Here is an 18979-nt window from a genome sequence, read left to right as displayed (position 1 = left end):
AGAAAATACATCTAAACAGTGTCTGAAGGTAAACCTTTATGCACTGTTGAGACCTACTTCCTCAATCTAAACCGTTTCCTGAGTGAGAGGACACCATGCCCCTCATTTTTCATAGCATGTTGTACTGATCTTACAAACTTTCTCGGATCAGAAAAAAAGCCTCAAGATGAACTTTTTTCCCCTTGGTTTCATTCAGGAACCTTGTCAGTTCTCTCAACCGGTACTTTGAACCCTCTGCTTGACTGGCTGTCAGCTCCGGGCCCAGTGAAGAGGAGTTTGAAAACAATAGCTCCTCATCCTCTTCCTCACACTCACTTTCCTCCTCATCTCTATCTCCCATCCTGACCACCTGCCCTTCCTCTCTGGTCAGGGCATCCCCCACAGCAACAGGCAAAGTTTCCATGGTGCATTTGACCACACCCTTTTTCCTTTTCCGCTTGACACCCTCCTCCTACCCCCCTAGTCTCTAACACTTCCCCACTATACTCTCCTTATCGACTAGCATAACCTGACTAGACCCAGCCTCATCTACACCACCCTGCATAGCATGACTAGACCCAGCCTCATCTACACCACCCTCCATAACTTGACTAGACCCAGCCTCATCTACACCACCCTCCATAGCATGACTAGACCCAGCCTCATCTACACCACCTTCCATAGCATGACTAGACCCAGCCTCATCTACACCACCTTCCATAGCATGACTAGACCCAGCCTCATCTACACCACCCTCCATAGCATAACTTGGCCCAGCCTCAGCTACCCCACCATCTCTAGCCTGACTAGGCTCCGCCTCCGCTACCCCACCATCTCTAGCCTGACTAGACCCAGCCTCCGCTACACCACCATCTCTAGCCTGACTAGACCCAGCCTCCGCTACACCACCATCCATAGCCTGACTAGACCTAGCCTCATCTACCCCACCATTCATAGCATGACTAGACATGACTAGACCCTTTATGTGGGCACGCGAAGCTCAAATCCCCACACTCAAAACACTGTAGACTATTTGTGCTGGCAAACCCTGCATAGAGCCCCTCCCCATGCCTCACATAAAAATGCACATTTAGCTGTTGCTCATTGTTATTCAGAAACATAAACACTTGCCTCCGGAACGAAACAACGCGCTTAACGGCATCTGCCTGAAAACCTGCCGACAGTACACGAAAACCGCTAGCAAACTTACCAAAACAACTCAGCTCCTTCCTGATTTGATCATCCGTAATAAATGGAGGCAAATTTGCAACTACCACTCTTGTCGAAGGGGTAGAGAGAGGTGAAATTGGCACCAACACACCCCTTACAAATGTTCCACTAGCAATTAGCCTACAGCTTTGTTCATTCTAGAATCTGCGGAAAAAGTTTAGATGTACAATGTAATATTATAAATCCACAATGAATGTTCTTAATGATGGGGCTATGGGAAATACTGCCCCCTTTGGATGAATTGTGTGCCCAAAGTAAACTAAAAAAAAACTGTCAAAAATTGCTAATATATGCATATAATAATTATTATTGAATAGAAAACACTCTAAAGCTTCTAAAACCGTTCGAATTATGTCTGTATGTAAAGCAGAACTCACAGGGCAGCCATTCTCCCAAACTCTCTCTCTCTCCTAAGAAAGTTGCTCCAACTTTGACGTCATCGCCCCCACCCTTCCCAACCAGCTACGGATCTGGGAACAGTTTCTATTTCTTCAGCGCGCTCCCGTCTTTCAATGAGACGTGCAACGGAGAAAATAGCACGAGCTTTGACTGCATATCAATGAAGAGATATGTGAAAAAACACCTTGAGGATTGATTCTAAACAACTTTTGCCATGTTTCGGTCGATATTATGGAGTTAATTTGGAAAAAGTTTGACGTTTTGGTGACTGAATTTTTGGTTCGTTTCGGTAGCCAAATGTGATGTACAAAACGGAGCTATTTCTCCTACACAAAGATTCTTTCAGGAAAAACTGAAAATGTGCTATGTAACTGAGAGTCTCCTCATTGAAAACATCCGAAGTTCTTCAAAGGTAAATGATTTTATTTATTTGGTTATCTGGTTTTTGTGAAAATGTTGCGTGCTAAATGCTACACAAAATGCTAAGCTAGCTTGCAATACTCTTACACAAATGCTTGATTTGCTATGGTTCAAAAGCATATTTTGAAAATCTGAGATGACAGTGTTGTTAAGAAAAGGCTAAGCTTGAGAGCAGGCATATTATTTTCATTTCATTTGCGATTTTCAGAAATCGTTAACGTTGCGTTATGCTAATGAGCCTGAGGCTGTATTCACGAGCCCGGATACGGGATGGGTAGTATCAAGAAGTTATTAACCAACATAAAAACATCCTATGGCGTTCTGCATTAGCATCGAACAGCCCCCGTGATATGCAGCTGTTCAAGGAAGCTAGAAGCCATTATACACAGGCAGTTAGAAAAGCCAAGGCTAGCTTTTTCAAGCAGAAATTTGCTTCCTGCAACACTAACTCAAAAAGGTTCTGGGACACTGTAAAGTCCATGGAGAATAAGAACACCTCCTCCCAGCTGCCCACTGCACTGAAGATAGGAAACACTGTCACCACTGATAAATCCACCATAATTGAGAATTTCAATAAGCATTTTTCTACGGCTGGCACTGCACCCCCCATAGCAACTCGCCCAAGCCTTCCCCATTTCTCCTTCTCCCAAATCCGTTCAGCTGATGTTCTGAAAGAGCTGCAAAATCTGGACCCCTACAAATCAGCCGGGCTAGACAATCTGGACCCTTTCTTTCTAAAATTATCTGCCGAAATTGTTGCCAACCCTATTACTAGCCTGTTCAACCTCTCTTTCGTGTCGTCTGAGATCCCCAAAGATTGGAAAGCAGCTGCGGTCATCCCCCTCTTCAAAGGGGGGGACACTCTTTACCCAAACTGCTACAGACCTATATCTATCCTACCATGCCTTTCTAAGTTCTTCGAAAGCCAAGTCAACAAACAGATTACCGACCATTTCGAATCTCACCATACCTTCTCTGCTATGCAATCTGGTTTCAGAGCTGGTCATGGGTGCACTTCAGCCACACTCAAGGTCCTAAACGATATCTTAACCGCCATCGATAAGAAACATTACTGTGCAGCCGTGTTCATTGATCTGACCAAGGCTTTCGACTCTGTCAATCACCACATCCTCATCGGCAGACTCGACAGCCTTGGTTTCTCAAATGATTGCTTCGCCTGGTTCACCAACTACTTCTCTGATAGAGTTCAGTGTGTCAAATCGGAGGGTCTGCTGTCCGGACCTCTGGCAGTCTCTATGGGGTTCCACAGGGTTCAATTCTTGGACCGACTCTCTTCTCTGTATACATCAATGAGGTTGCTCTTGCTGCTGTTGAGTCTCCGATCCACCTCTACGCAGGCGACACCATTCTGTATACTTCTGGCCCTTCTTTGGACACTGTGTTAACAACCCTCCAGGCAAGTTTCATTGCCATACAACTCTCCTTTTCCGTGGCCTTCAATTGCTCTTAAATACAAGTAAAACTAAATGCAGACCCATATCCATATCTAAATTCCAGACCCATTTCAAATATCTCCAATCCAAAGTTAAATCTAGAATTGGCTTCCTATTTCGCAACAAAGCATCCTTCACTCATGCTGCCAAACATACCCTTATAAAACTGACCATCCTACCAATCCTCGACTTTGGCGATGTCATTTACAAAATAGCCTCCAATACCCTACTCAACAAATTGGATGCAGTCTATCACAGTGCAATCCGTTTTGTCACCAAAGCCCCATATACTACCCACCATTGCAACCTGTACGCTCTCGTTGGCTGGCCCTCGCTTCATACTCGTCGCCAAACCCACTGGCTCCATGTCATCTACAAGACCCTGCTAGGTAAAGTCCCCCATTATCTCAGCTCGCTGGTCATCATAGCATCTCCCACCTGTAGCACACGCTCCAGCAGGTATATCTCTCTAGTCACCCCCAAAACCAATTCTTTCTTTGGCCGCCTCTCCTTCCAGTTCTCTGCTGCCAATGACTGGAACGAACTACAAAAAGCACTGAAACTGGAAACACTTATCTCCCTCACTAGCTTTAAGCACCAACTGTCAGAGCAGCTCACAGATTACTGCACCTATACATAGCCCACCTATATTTTAGCCCAAACAACTACCTCTTTCCCTACTGTATTTAATTAATTAATTTATTTTGCTCCTTTGCACCCCATTATTTTTATTTCTACTTTGCACTTTCTTCCATTGCAAATCTACCATTCCAGTGTTTTACTTGCTATATAGTATTTACTTTGCCACCATGGCCTTTTTTTGCCTTTACCTCCCTCTCACCTCATTTGCGCACATCGTATATAGACTTGTTTATACTGTAATATTGACTGTATGTTTGTTTTGCTCCATGTGTAACTCTGTGTCGTTGTATGTGTCGAACTGCTTTGCTTTATCTTGGCCAGGTCGCAATTGTAAATGAGAACTTGTCTACCTGGTTAATAAATAAAGGTGAAATAAATTAAAAAATTAAAAAATTCCCGCTTTAGAAGAGGCTGCATTCACAGTAAAAGCTCGGCTCAATAGGAAATGTATTTTATATTTCTATCATGAAATCTGTAACGCTTCAACTTTACAGCTTTTTAGTGATGAATTTGTTATCACAAAAGGGGTCCTAAAATTTGCTTAGCAACTCAGATAAGTTGCATGGACTCACTCTGTGTGTTGTAATGGTGTTGGGGGGCAGTATTGAGTAGCTTGGATGAATAAGCTGTCCAGAGTAAACTGCCTGCTACTCAGCCATAAAAGCTATAATATGCATATCATTTGTATATTTGGATAGAAAACACTCTGAAGTTTCTAAAACTGTTTGAATGATGTCTGTGAGTATAACAGAAGGCAAAAACCTGAGAAAAACGGCAGGCAAAAACCTGAGAAAAATCCAACCAGGAAGTGGGAAATCTGAGGTTTGTAGGTTTTCAACTCATAGCCTATCGAAGATAGTGGGATATTGGTCATCTTGCACTTCCTAAGGCTTCCAGTAGACGTCAACAGCCTTTTGAACCTTGTTTGATGCTTCTACTGTGAAGTGGGGCCGAATGAGATGGGATTGAGCCACGTATCTGGCAGATTACCACGAGCTCGTGATGTGCGGTCATGTGAAAGTTAGCTTGCATTCCATTGCTTTTTTACAGACAAAGGAATTCTCCGGTTGGAACATTATTGAAGATTTATGATAAAAACATCCTAAAAATTGATTCTATACTTCGTTTGACATGTTTCTACGACCTATAATATAACTTTTTGGACTTTTCGTCCGACCTTTCGGGCTGGACTTGCATGCGCGTTTGGATTTGTTTACCAAACACCCTAACAAAAGGAGCTATTTGGACATAAATTATGAACTTTATCGAACAAATCAAAGATTTATTGTGGAACTGGGATTCCTGGGAGTGCATTCTGAGGAAGATCATCAAAGGTAAGTGAATATTTACAATGTTATTTCTGACTTCTGTTGACTGCACAATATGGCGGATATCTTTTTGGCTTGTTTGGTCTCTGGGCGCCGTACTCAGATTATTGCATGTAATGCATTTTCCGTAAAGTTTTTTTGAAATCTGACACAGCGGTTACATTAAGGAGAAGTTTATCTAAAGTTCTATGTACAATAGTTGTATCTTTTATCAATGTTTATTATGAGTATTTCTGTAAATTGATGTGGCTCTCTGCAAAATCACTGCATGTTTTGGAACTACTGACCATAACACGCCAATGTAAAATTAGATTTTTGGATATAAATATGCACTTTATTGAACAACACATACAGGTATTGTGTAACATAAAGTCCTATGAGTGTCATAGGATGAAAGGTTAGTGATTCCTCTCTTTGGCTGGAAAAATGGCTGTGTTTTTCTGTGACTTGGTGGTGACCTAACATAATCGTTTGTGGTGCTTTCGCTTTAAAGCCTTTATGAAATCAGACACTGTGGCTGGATTAACGAGAATTTTTTTTTTCTTTGAAATGGTGTAAAAATACTTGTATGCTTGAGGAATTTTAATTGAGATTTTTGTTGTTTTGAATTTGGCACCCTGCACTTTCACTGGCTGTTGTCCGGTTGGGATGCTACCATCCCGAACATCCCAGAGAGGTTCATTTTTTTTTTGATGACTACCATATCTCTGTACACCACATACACAATTATCTGTAAGGTCCCTCAGTCGAGTAGTAAATTTCAAGCACAGAGTCAATGACAAAGTCCAGGGAGGTTTTACAATGCCTCGCAAAGAAGGGTGAGGTATTGTAAAGCTGCAAAAGCATTAAAGTAAAACTGAAATGTACTTTTTGTCCTGAATATAAATCATTATGTTTGTGGCAAATTTAACATAGCACATCACTTAGTTCCATTCTGTGTATTTTCAAGCATGGTGGTGGCTGCATAATGTTATGCGTATGCTTGTCACCGACAAGGACTAGGGAGTTCAGTGTCCCGAAATCGGGACAGTTGCTGCTCAATATGCGATATTTGACTAGAAAGGTGTTGTAAGCAAAAGCCAACTTTCCGGGAGATAGACATGTCTTATGTGGTCAGAAAGCTTAAATACTTGTTAATCTAACTGCAGTGTTCAATTTACAGTAGCTATTACAGCAGAGAAAAAAACATGCAATTGTTTTATGATAGTGCACAATAACAAAGCACTTTTATCAAGGAAACTGGTTTGATACATTCACCTCATGCATGTTGACTGTGCACCCAGAGGAAAAGAAACTCTAGACCACCGTTACTCCATACACAGAGATGAATACAAAGCTCTCCCTCTCCCTCCATTTGGCAAATCTGTCCATAATTCTATGCTAAGAGTAGAAATGCTAAATTGAACTTCAAGTATACACATTTGAATGAGATTATTGCAGAAATTGACCGGGAGAGTGACACGAGGAGTGACACACGTGAAAGATTGGAAGGAGATTTTTTGATCAGTAAATAAAATATGTTTTTGCTTCTCGTGCTAATCCAGTTGTTTAAATGGTTGCATATTCATTTAAGGTATTTGTCTTTGATTTCTATTTACGTCTAAATAATATATAGACCTGAGGCATACAATATGTTAGTATAGTCTATGCGTCTTATTCCCTACTGATCTACATGTTTCATTATAGTGATTGTGTTCTCCATACTATATATAATACATGTTTATGGATCTGTGTTGTGTATTTGATGTATTGATGCAGTGCTCACCCACTGCTAAAATAAAGGGGAAATAAAATAAGTAATAGTAAACTTGAGTTCTAACACGTTTTTTTATCCTCAATAGTGGTTGAGAGTAACATGACCTGTGGGAGCCAAACCCACCCCCGCCTGACCATCTAGAGGTGTGAAAGTAAAATAGAATCAAGAATATGCATATCCTTGCTTCAGGTCCTGAGCTACAGACAGTTAGATTTGTATGTTATTTTAGGCGGAAATTGAGATGAAGGATCCGATCCTTAAGAGGTTTTTAAGAACAACAACAAACAATACCTTTACGACCTGCTGTGGTCATTCCCTTAGTGGTGTCATTAAGGTTAGGATTAATGTTAGGGTTAGGTTTATGACTTTGTGTCTGTGCCAGCTTGTGACCACTCTGTAGAGCTGCCTCCAGAACAAGACTCACGACAAGAAATGCTAACTAGCTAACAAGCTAGAAACAAACCAAAACAATGTTTAGAAAGTTGCTTTTAGTTGCCTGGTTTGTTAGATTGACATATACTAAATTCATTTTTAAACAGATGAGTTTATTGGTGTTAAAATACACCAGTTACGCTTTTGTCATGCAGCCTGTCGTTTTTGAGTTCTTACATTTTCATAATGACAACGACAAGTTTGACGTCAGACGACAATAGAATGTTCATGATGTCACTGCGACAACTGTCTACAGACATGTCGATATACGTAGTATAGACCAGCCTTTAGTCTTGAAATCTTTGGTTCTTTAGTACACTACCGTACTCACTCTGTTTAGCACATGGCCTCACATGTGAATCCTTAAAGAGATGAGTGGGGTTAAGGATTAAGAGGGTGTGAACGATGCGGAAGGGATGGAGACGAAGAAGAGCTTCCCAGTAGGTTTACCAAAACATTCAAGGGCCATTTTCTCAAAAGTGGGGATACAAGTGTATCAACTGTGAAAGCAGAATTACTTCCCATTGTCCCTCAACTGTGGTATATGATACAGTTCACAATTTTCTAGCTCTGAGTTTCTACTTTTATCCAATGTAAAAAACACCATTTCAAATTTTGCTACATAAGACCAAATCGAGCCGATCACAAATACCTTTTAATTTATGTACCATGAATAAAGTACTCCTCGCCAGGTGAGGTATGCCAGCCCAGAAATAGACCAAAGGACATGTGCTAAATACTCCTGGACAGCAGACAAGATTGTCTAGAGGAACCACTTGGTCAAAATAGCATACCACAGCGTACTGTAAACCAATGGTTGTACCCTCATGCTATAAGAATGTATGTGGTCGACAATCTCAGTCTACACATGGCATAATGACTTTAATTATGCACCTGGAAATACAATTGGAATAGGTCCTAGCATGAAAAGACAATTTGGCCTACAGGCGATAATACACCCTATTGGGGCCTTAGCACATACTCTCCTATCAATGTATCATGTTTAATTAGTCATACTCCACATAGCTCCTTTACCGACATCGAGAAGGTTCTCTTCTCCACTCAACATGTCTGTGCCTATCCCACTGTCCTCATACCTTTCCTTTTCCTTATCTCCAGAAGCCTTGAAGCACCTTTGAGTTATTACACAATCCACATGAGGTTCATGGAGGTTTGACAGGTAGCCTAGTGGTTATTAAGACCATTGGGTCAGTAACTGAAAGGCTACTGTTTTGAATCCCCGAGCTGAATAGGTGAAAGATCTGGCACTGTGCCCTTCAGCAAGGCACTTAACCCTAATTACTCCTTTAAGTTGCTCTGGAGAAGAGTGTCTGCTAAATGACAAAACATTTAAAAATGAGGATAGGCCAAAACAGTGTGGTAATAGGCCATGTCGATGTTGTTGTGCTACGACTGTAACTGAATCCACATGGTATGGTACAGAAGATAGTCTCATAACCAATTGTGCTATTATGTATGTTTTTTCGCGTTATTTGTAACTTATTTTGTGATGTTTCTGCAACCGTCTCCTATGACCGAAAATAGCTTCTAGATATCAGGACAGCGATTACTCACCTCATACTGAACAAAGCTTTTTTTATTTAATGAGTCGGATACAAAGGATTTACTTCAGACACCCATCAACGCACAAATCCCAGTGATTCGCACGAGAAAGATACAGAGATATCGGGGATGTAGGTCTGCCTCTACCCTCTGTCCTATTAGCCAACGTACAATCATTGGATTACAAAATAGACAAACTACAATCACGAATATCCTACCAACTGGACATTAAAAACTGTAATATCTTATGCTTCACCGAGTCGTGGCTGAACGACAACATGAGTAACATACAGCTGGTGGGGTTTATGCTGCATCAGCAAGATTGAACAGCCGCCTCCGGTAAGACAAGGGGTGATCGTCTGTGTATAATTGTAAACAACAGTTGGTGCACGAAATCTAAAAATAAGGAAGGTTTTTGCGCCTGAGGTAGAGTATCTCATGATAAGCTGTAGACCACACTATTTACCAAGATAGTTTTCATCTAAATTCTTCGTAGCTGTCTATTTACCACCACAAACCAATGCTGGCACTAAGACAGCACTCAATGAGCTGTATACCACCATAAGCAAACAGGAAACATAAGCTCATCCAGAGGCGGCGCTCCTAGTGGCCCAGAGACTTTAATGCAGGGAAACTTAAATCCATTTTACCTCATTTCTACCAGCATGTTGAATGTGCACCCAGAGGAAAAAAACTCTAGACCACTGTTACTCCACACACAGAGACGAAAACAACGCTCTCCCTCTCCTTCCATTTGACAAATCTGTCCACAATTCTATCCTCCTGAGTCCTGCTTACAAGCAAAAACTAAAGCAGGAAGCACCAGCCACTCGGTCAATAAAGAAGTGGTCAGATGACAGACGCTAAGCTACAGGAATGTTTTACTAGCACAGAGAGAATATGTTCCAGTAGTCTTCTGAAGGCATTGATGAGTACACCACATAAGTCACTGGCTTCATCAATAAACTCATTGATGACATCGTCCCTACAGTGACTGTACATACATATCCCAACCAGAAGCCATGGATTACAAGCAACATCCACACTGAGCTAATGGGTAGAGCTACCGCATTCAAGGAGCAGGACTTCAACCAGGACGCTTACAAGAAATCCTGCTATGTCCTTTGACAGACCATCAAACAGGCAAAGCATCAATACAGGACTAAGATTAAATCGTACTACACCGGCTTCGACACTTGTTGGATGTGGCAGGGCTTGCAAACTATTACAGACCACAAAGGGAAGCACAGTCGCGAGCTGCCCAGTGAAACGAGCCCAGACAAGCTAAATTACTTCTATGCTCATTCGAGGAACAATGAAGCATGCATGACAGCATCAGCAGTTCCGGATGACTGTGTCATCACGCTCTCCGTAGTTGATGTGAGTAAGAACGTTAAACAGGTCAACATTCACAAGGCCGCAGGGCCAAACGGATTACCAGGACATGTACTCCGAGCATGCGCTGACCAACTGGCAAGTGTCTTTTTTCACCATGTCCCTGACTGAGTCTGTAATACCAACATGTTTCAAGCTGACCACCATAGTCCCTGTGCCCAAGTACACTAAGGTAACCTGCCTAAATGACTACTGACCCGTAGAGCTCATGTCTGTAGCCATGAAGTGCTTTGAAAGGCTGGTAATGGCTCACATCAACGCCATTATCCCAGAAACCTAGACCCACTCCAATTTCCATAACTCCCCAACAGATTCACAGATGATACAATCTCTATTGCACTCCACACTTCCCTTTCCCACCTGGACAAAAGAAAAACCTACGTGAGAATGCTATTCATTGACTACAGCTCAGCATTTAACTCCATAGTGCCCTCAAAGCTCATCACTAAGCTAAGGACCCTAGCACTTAACACCTCCCTCTGCAATTGGCTCCAGGACATCCAAATGGGCCGCCCCCAGGTGGCTACCGTAGGTAACAACACATCCGCCACGCTGATCCTTAACACTGGTGCCCCTCTGGGGTGCGTGCTCAGTCCCCTCCTGTACTCCCTGTTCACTCAAGACTGCATAGCCAAGCATGACTCCAACACCATCATTAAGTTTGCCGACGACACAACAGCCAGATCACTGACAATGATGAGACAGCCGATAGGGAGGAGGTCAGAAACCTGGCCTTGTGGTGCCAGGATAACAACCTCTCCCTCAATGTGATCAAGCCAAAGGAGATGATTGTGGACAACAGGAAAAGGAAGACCAAAAAGGAGGACATTCTCATCGACAGGGCAGTATTGAAGCAGGTTGAGAGCTTCAAGTTCCTTGGTATCCACATCACCAACAAACTATCATGGTCCAAACACACCAAGACAGTCGTGAAGATGGCACAACAAACCCTATTCCCCCTCAGGAGACTGAAAAGAATTGGCATGCGTGCTCAGATCCTCAAAACGTTCTACAGCTGCACCATCAAGAGCATCCTGACTGGTTGCATCACTGCCTGGTATGGCAACTGCTCGGCCTCCGACTGCAAGGCACTACAGAGGGTAGTGCGTAAGGCCCAGTACATAACTGGGGCCAAGCTTCCTGCCATCCAGGACCTCTATACCAGGCTGTGTCAGAGGAAGGCCCTAAAAATGGTCAAAGACTCCAGCCACCCTAGTCATAGACTGTTCTCTCTGCTACCGCATAGCAAGCGGTACCGACGCACCAAGTCTAGGTCCAAAAGACTTCTTAAAGCTTCTACCCCCAAGCCATAAGACTCCTGAACAGCTAATCTGTACCGGTACCCCCTGTACATAGTCTTGCTACTGTTATTTTACTGCTGCTTTTTAATAATTTGTTATTTAAATGTTTTACTTATCTATTTTTTTAACTTAAGAACCCACCCTTTTTTTCAATTGCTGCCAAAAATTACATACCCAAATCTAACTGCCTGTAGCTCAGGACCTGAAGCAAGGATATGCATATTCTTGATACCATTTAAAAGGAAACAGTTTGAAGTTTGTGGAAATGTGAAATTTATGTAGGAGCATATAACACATTAGATATGGTACAAGATAATACAACGAAAAACATGTGTTTGCACTCTCCTCAAACAATAGCATGGTATTATTTCACTGTAATAGCTACTGTAAATTGGACAGTGTAGTTAGATTAACAAGAATTTAAGCTTTTTGCCAATATCAGATATGTCTGCCCTGGGAAATGTTATTGTTAGTTAAAACTTCATGCTAATCATATTAGCCTACTTTAGCTCAACTGTCCCACGGGGACATCTGGTCTTCACTCAGACATAAAGTAACGATTCATGACAGGTGGATATCATTGGTCAAATCAAATCATTTTTTTGTCACATTCACATTACAGTGAAATGCTTACTTACAAGCCCTTAACCAGTTTTAAGAGAAATAAGTGTTAGCAAATGTTCTAATACAGACAAACATACCATATAATAAGTGTGACACTTGGAGTTTTCAAGCAGTAACAGGGAGAGTTAGTCAGGTTTCAGGCAATGTTATGACTCGTTCACCCAACTGCCTCTGCGATCACCTTTGATTTATGCTACTCCATCTCTCCACGACTACCACAGAAATTGATACATTAACCGACATTTCTGATTAAGGCAACAACGGGACCCACTGAAATTGGTGACGAATTTGAATTTGGTCGAATTAGCCTGCTGAGTTAAAGAAGGCAGTGGCTTTGGGAGTTTTTAGATCTCAGGCAAGGCTACTTTTTACATGAGCAGTGTTCACCAAATAACCGCTAGTCATTCTAAACCCCCAATATAACCTTTACTACTTCAACAGAAAATAGTGAACTTGTTGTTAAACCCACAATGACTACACCTGACCAGATAATGACACCCATTCAACAAACACACGAACAAACACATGCACAATAGCTTGTGAGTGTGTTATATGAAGGTAAACTTGTTTAACATTTAAATAGATATATAGGTGGGGGGCGTCGAGGTTGCATTGTCAACCAACGAGGAGCAGCATTCCAAAGCACGAGACAGAGAAGAAAAGGGGTGAACAGGAGGAGGGGAGGTGGGGGAAGTGAACGCGCGGGAGAGCGAAGTGAGGCAGAGCTCGTTCAGTCGGACTGTTGAGCACCGGAGCTCCACGGATTACTGTGATAGAAATCCGTCTGTTTGGTTTCTGCTGCTGCGCTCGCTCATGCCCTGGGCGCACTGACGGCACGGCTCGGCATTTCAGTGATCGAACGTCTCTGAAGCGGATGCGCGAGACCCCGAGAAGGGAAAGAAGAGACTGAAACGTATTTTCCAATAACTCCGTGATTGAAAATAAAGGTGAGAGGCGATTATTATGCATGTACATTACATGTTTACAGGACATGAGCTTTTGCCTTTAAACGGGATAATAATAATAATACATTTGCAGTACTAGTATTACATGAATGACACATTATAATTATGATGATCAGCCCACGATAATGAATGATTATTTGATTATAGGCTAATTACTATCATTATTATTATTTTTGTCACTATCATTCTTCTTCTTATTATGTCCATGCTTCTTTACACCAACTTAAAGTAGGCTTAATGTGGTCAGCCATCATATGGTCCAAACGCCCATATACTGCATTTATAATGGCATGGTCAGGAACAGTGTTGGAGCGCTCCTCCCTTAAACAATGGTCTGCACTTCACATTACGCGCGTGGGCTAAACAGGTGCACGAGGAGTCCATTTTAGGCAGCACATCAATCTGCACTCCCTGTGGAATCCAAAAAACATCTGCCAATTGTTACATTGTATTCACATTGTTTTATATAAGCCTAATAAAGGATTAACCTGCAACTAAAAGCTATAATTCAAGATGTGTTTCTGCCATAAAACACTCTCATCTAGTCTAATAGTGAGTCGCCAATGTTTGCAGACAATGTGTGGTAATTACGTCACGGTATATCGTGCATCGGGGCTTCAAATTGCGTTGATATAATCCTTCTACCAAACGTCTCCACGGCTCCATACCTCTATGCCAAATCGCGCGTCTTGCACGAACTGCATCATATCTGTTGCCCCGCGCAGCATTCCCACGTGTGTGGCAGGTAGCCTGCCAGGTCTTACTCAACCCGATACAGAGAGAACAATGAAGAGAGATCATTGATTGGAAGTTTGTTTTAGTGTTGTATGTCCGAGCTCTTCTAGCGGTCATTCAGTATCTTATCAGTTGTCAATGAGCTAATACGTAGTCTTCTACATGGCCATATCCGTTATGTTTGGTGAGCAGAGTTATCTTGCATTGACTATGAGTTATAAAGGCTTTGGTTTCTCAGAGCCTACCTGGTCTGTTGTTACTGTAGCCAAGGGATGGAAAACTGGCGGCCATCAAATCAATAAGTATATATATACAGTACTAGTCAAATGTTTGAACACATCTACTCATTCCGGGGTTTTTCTTAATTTTTTACTGTTTTCTACATTGTAGAATAATAGTGATTTCATCATAACTATGAAATAACACATGGAATCATGTAATCAAAAAAGTGTTAAACAAGTCAAAATATATTTTATATTTGAGATTCTTCAGGGTTTTCAGACACACACGAAAGTGCTATATATTTACAATTTACCTCCCCTTCCTTGAACCAATCACTTCACACCTCCTCCCCTCATTCAATTGCACACTCATGCACACAAGATTTGGTTGGGGGAGCCCCCAGCTCATGGGCAAAACATTTTAGTGACCCCCGCTTCTTAACGGTGGAGAGAAACAACATTTTAAAGTACATTTCCTGGAATTATACACATGTTGCCATGGTGCATCTGTAAATAAAGTTTTCTGCAATTGAATTCATTTTGCCATGGGGTGGAGAGAAAATTGTGCAATTGCATAACACATTTCATGCAATTCTGCCCATTTTGCCGTGGGGTGGAGAGACATTTTAGCATTTTTAAAGCTAATTCCTGCAATTCTACATATTTTGCTATTACTTATGCCATATTTATATAATATCTGAGTGACATTGACGAACAAAATCAATGCGGCCGCGGGGGTCCACACACACATACACACACACACACTCGTCTCCATGGAAACATACTCTCTTGGCACTTGATTGCGTTCACATTACTCTGACAGCCTTTCGTTTGAACACAACCAGAGGACATGTTTCCAGATGCAACATCAATCACCACTTGGGTGATATTGGTGGTCGAAGCCGGACAGAGTGGAGGTGTCTGTCAGGCCTTCAGGGGCTTTAATAAATGCATGTAGAAGATTATGAGTGATTCTCGAGTGTCAACAGCCATTTAAGATAATCGATATGAATGTGTTTCTGGGAGAATGATTCTAAGGACAAGGCTCACATTATGTTTGTCATAGTATTCTCCAGTATTTGTAATCCCTGAATGCAGAAATAGACTTCATGGAATTGCAAAATCCATATCTAATCTCCTTGTTGTTTTGTATTGCCTATATTGGTGACTCCATGTGAAAAACCAGAGGAGGAGAAGGAGCTGTCCAGTCCTCATGGATCTTGTGATTTTCTAGAGGGCTCTCTTGGTCTGATTGGGGTGTCTGAGACTAGTCTGTTAACCTGGGAAAAGGATCTGGATTACTATGGGAGATTATTAGTCTATGGGAGATGATCCAGAATCCTTCCTAGATTACACTATGCATTGCCTCTGTAGAGGAAAAACAGAAAACGCAATAAGATACATATACACTGAATGCTAATTCTAACCCTAAACCTAACCCTTAAACTGTTCTAGTGGGAACATTGGTAGTTCAGGTACCGACAAGGATAGTAATACAAGATCACGCACGCCCGCCCGCCCGCCCATGCAACCGCACACACACACACACACACACACTAGGTTAAACCCTGGAGTGGTGCTGATCTAAGTGGACACAGCCAAAACAATATTAAACAGAATCTATTATCTCAAACATCTTTGAAGGCATGTTTACGTACAGTATGTGTGCGAGGGGGGTCTCTGCTTCTGAGAGGGAAAAAACACGTGTAGGGGACAAGGGAGATATAAAAATGAGCTCACAAAGGCACATTGGGAATATGGGAGGAATAGGGAGTAGCTGCTCAAATTAGCTAAAACATACGATCCTATATGCTTTTTTTGCCCTAATTGATCACTCTTTAATATATAGCGAGAACATAGATATGTAATATAGCAGTTATCCAACTAATATTTTCCACTAATTGAAAGAGGGTGCCTTCCCCTGTGATGCTGTGGAAGTGGGAGGGGAGGAAAATTAAGGGCTGATAGACTGGGAAAGGCCAGATGGTGGATTGGAGTTAGCCAATAAACAAGAAATAACTCAAATAAATGAAACAGCCTTCACGCTGGTGCAGATGTTGTTAAAGAAAGACTATACATTAACATCAACACTAGGTTCTCCACAAGGGGTAGACAACAAAGTGTTCTTATTGTTATAACAGCCAGGCTCGTTCACATGGCACAAAGATTACTCACATTTGAGTGTGTGTGTGTGTGTGTTCACTTGGTAATAGAGCTCAGGTAGAATGTAGGGAAGTGATACACTTTCATTTTCTGGCAGCAGAGGAGAGAAATGTATATATGAGAGAGAAAGGGAGAGAGTGAGAGAGAGACAGTGAGAGAGAAGGTGTGAAAGTGAGAGAAAGTTAGAGGGCGAGAGTGAAAGTGAGAGAGGGAGGGAGAGAGAGAGGGAGATGATGAAAGGGAGGGCGAGAGGGAGGAAGAGGGTACACAGAGTGATCTATCAGGTATTTTATTTGGAGTAAAGGAGATAAATGGGCGGAGGGGTGACAGTGGTGTTGGTGGTGGTGGGTTGGTGGAGGTAGAGAGACAGTGGGACACTGTTTGATGCTAAGCGTAGCTCTGTGTGCTGAGAGGGTGAGGCCATGAGGGGGTTGCAGGGCAGTGCCATCCTCCTAGACATTAGGCATCTGTTACCTGTCACCTGCCAGGGGTAGTCAACCTCTCTCTCTCTCTCTCGTTGCTGCTTCTCTGAGATAGTAGCAGTCTTTCCCAGGTCTGGCTGAAAGAGAGATAGCGAGAGAGAGGGTGTGGGGGGTAGGGAAGAATAGAAAGGAAGAGACAGAAAAATATGCAGTATAAATTGAGATGAGAGAGGGAAGGAAAGCAAAGATTAGTAATTAGAGTGTGCATTTATATGTGTGTGTGTGTTTCCATTCATAGGGCTTCATTGTGGGCTCGCTGGCATTCTGTAGCATCTAGCTCTTGAGTAATCCTCCTGGGAACATGCAGAAACTGCCAAAGTATAATCCAACTCCCTTTTCACCGTTCACCACCCTCTTCTCTCTACATCTCCCTTTACTCTCCCCTGTATATACTGTATCACACTCCCTCCCCTGTCCCGTTAAACTTTGTGTTTCTTCCTCTACTCTCCCCTGTCTATCTCTCTCTCTTCCTCTAATCTCCCCTGTCTCTCACTATCTCTCCATCTTATCTCCCATGTCTATCCCTCTGTCTTTCTCTCATCTCTCGTCTATCTCTCTGTCTCTTCCTCTAATCTCCCCTGTATATCCCTCCCTATCTCTCCCTCTAATCTCCCCTGTATATCCCTGTCTCTCCCTCTAATCTCCCCTGTATATCCCTGTCACTTCCTCTATTCTCCCCTGTATATCCCTGTCTCTTCCTCTAATATCACCTGTGTATCCCTCTGTCTCTCCCTCTACTCTCATCTCTCCTGTAGCTTTCTCTTTCTCCCTGGTCACCCTGTTTCATCATCCCATCTGTTTTTTGCCTCTCTCGTTCTCTCTTCATCTCCTTCTGTCTTTCTCACTCTTCCCATGGTCCTTCAATTTCATCAATCCATCTCTTTCCTTTTTTCTCCCTCTCTTTTACTTTCTTCCTTTTCCCTCACTGACAACTTTCTTCCCATTATGCTTTATATGACTCTCCCTTTTCTAAAGGATACTTGCTATTTTTGCAGCTGTAGTCCTCCCTGAGAAAAAATGATAGCCCTTTCCCAAGGGTTGCACAAACAAAAGCCCCTTTCCTTGCTCCTTTTTCCTCTGTATGACTGCACCACAACAGACACACAGGCATTCACCAGCCTGCCTACCCGCCTTCCTGTCTACCGGCCTGCCTGCCTGCCTACTCGCCTGCCTGCCTGCACATGGTCGGCACACTAAAAGATCTCCGCTGGTCATAGGCAAAAACATTTCCTCTAATTTAGAATATCTATTATTCTGGGTCCCTGCGGATAGCCTGTGTAGGAAAGAATCTAGTCCCAATTGTGTTTTTTCATAACTGTTTGCTGTTTCCTCACCTTCTCTCAGCAGTTTGATTCTGTTGTGAATAATGAATCCCTTGAGACTCGCGTTCAAGTTTTTCCTAATTATCCTAAACTGTGCTTCTAGGAAAGATGAATGGCATTACAGCTCACAATTCTTCTAAATATAGTGTGATAAAGCTATCGTTAACACAAACATGCTATTTTGGTCTTATCTTCCCTGGTTTGGTGTTCAGGAGAGGGGCAAAGTGCACAGGTGGACAGTTGTCACATATAACATGTCTTACTGTAGAACATTACAGCACTGTAGCTGAAATGTTGTGTATCCTTTCCTTTTACAGAAAAATAGACATGTTTCCCTTAGGCATATATTTTAAAGTAGTCTGCCTTAGCTGAATGTTATAGTAATGGATATTACAATTTGTAGGCTAGCTGATAACAGTAAAAGACCCAAAAAGGTAGGAAGTTACAGTTGCAAAGTAGGCCAATTCTGAGGTCAGATCAAATGTCAGTCTAGAATGTCCCTTACAAACATTGATATAGCCATCTAAATCAATATCTGTAAGGATGTGACAAACTCTTGCAAAGTGTA

The 18979-nt window shown here is 42.2% G+C and overlaps 1 protein-coding gene across 2 annotated transcripts in view; it reads left to right on the top strand.

Moving 5' to 3' along the window:
- Positions 1 to 13198: 13198 nt before the first annotated feature.
- The window catches only part of LOC135509241 (excitatory amino acid transporter 2-like), a 69155-nt gene continuing 63374 nt past the window's right edge, over positions 13199 to 18979 (top strand). Inside the window, exon 1 of one of the 2 annotated variants that reach the window (XM_064929731.1) lies at positions 13199 to 13470. The gene's annotated coding sequence lies outside the window, so the exon portion shown is untranslated. The remainder of the gene's footprint in view (positions 13471 to 18979) is intronic. The other variant, XM_064929730.1, reaches the window with a different exon arrangement.

Source organism: Oncorhynchus masou, chromosome 22 (assembly GCF_036934945.1).
Source record: "Oncorhynchus masou masou isolate Uvic2021 chromosome 22, UVic_Omas_1.1, whole genome shotgun sequence".
Taxonomy (NCBI): Eukaryota; Metazoa; Chordata; class Actinopteri; order Salmoniformes; family Salmonidae; genus Oncorhynchus; species Oncorhynchus masou.
This window is presented reverse-complemented; position numbering and strand designations above follow the sequence as displayed.